Raw genomic sequence first — 1,341 nt, 5'->3', positions numbered from 1 at the left:
TAAAAAAAAAAAAAAAAAAAAGAAAAAGAAAAAGAAAAAAGGGAAGAATCGCTTTATAAATAAGAATGTAGACATAATACATCAAAGGTATATTGACTTCTTGCTCGATCGAAGAAATCTCGGCAGGAGATTGCAAAATGTGCCTCGTCACTTCAAGTGTACAATGCGATTCCTCTTTCGATGAAACTTCTCGAGCTGTGGCACGTGAAAGAAGTTTCCTTTCCCGAAACTCCATCGAGATTAACGACACCGCTTTGACTATTAATCATGTGTGCAATTCATTATGAAGGAGAAAAGAAACGACGATCTGGGTCAATGTTAACTGCCCCAAGTTTCCAGTGCTGACGAAACTTCAAAGGTACGAAAAAAAGGCTTGCAAAAGGAATGTAAGGAATGTAAAGGAGAGGATAATCGGATTAACCGATTAAACCATGGTAGAAAAAGCGTATCGTTTATACGGAAAGGAACGTATTGCCTTCTTAATAACTTAATCGCCTTCCATAACGAGAAGGGTTAAACAGAGAGTAACCATAAAAAAGCCGATAATGTGTGATGGTTTCTGTGCTGTAAAAACGATCAGTGATGGGATAAAGTAATCACGAATAAATTCGAATCTAATTGAGAGTTTCATCGAATTCCTGGTGAAACAGTTTTGTGAACAGTTTTCGAAAAATATAAATATTTTTAAATTCAAATTTGATATAAAAATGATATAAAAATCTGGTCTAATTTTTTAATAATATACTATATCAAGTATAAATTAAACATACAATTCTCAGGTAAACAAAACGATTAAAATAAGAATATCGAAATAAAATTATCGCGAAGAAGAAAAAGAAAAAATTCCATGTTTCACTAATTTACAATTACAACAAAGATCGATCAAAAACATGGAAATTAAGATATAAAAGAATATGAAATCGAATAAACCGAGGACACAACCTCATAGCTTTCCATCTAATTACCACGGATGAACGTATCAATTATCACGAACCAGTTAATCTCTCTTTCAGATATCCAAAGCAGACTCCAATATAATGACCGAAGTTGCTATTAACTGTATACAGTTTACTTTCCACCACAAAACGTCAAACATTCGTGACTAAGATGGCCCGGGGAATCAAGGCCACGGTTGTATGGCCTTTGACCCCGAAACTGAGACCTCGTACACGAGGAGACTAAGCTGGCGTGAAAGTGCAGAGAAATTTGCGATTTATGAGGTATGCGAGCTTATGGACCGCAAGGGAAACTGAATCGCGGCAAAGCGTGATGAAAATTCGCCTCGTCGCAATTCTTTCGCTCGATAAGCTATCGCGCTTCCGTGCATTAAGATTATTGTTG

General features: G+C 35.9%; 1 protein-coding gene across 1 annotated transcript in view; it reads right to left on the bottom strand.

The window, feature by feature from the left end:
- LOC102677154 overlaps nt 1-1,341 on the bottom strand; it is a 99,335-nt gene that overhangs the window by 87,296 nt on the left and 10,698 nt on the right. The gene's annotated exons all lie outside the window — the stretch shown is intronic.

The sequence above is a fragment of the Apis dorsata genome, unplaced genomic scaffold (genome assembly GCF_000469605.1).
Source record: "Apis dorsata unplaced genomic scaffold, Apis dorsata 1.3 scaffold_194, whole genome shotgun sequence".
Taxonomy (NCBI): Eukaryota; Metazoa; Arthropoda; class Insecta; order Hymenoptera; family Apidae; genus Apis; species Apis dorsata.
This window is presented reverse-complemented; position numbering and strand designations above follow the sequence as displayed.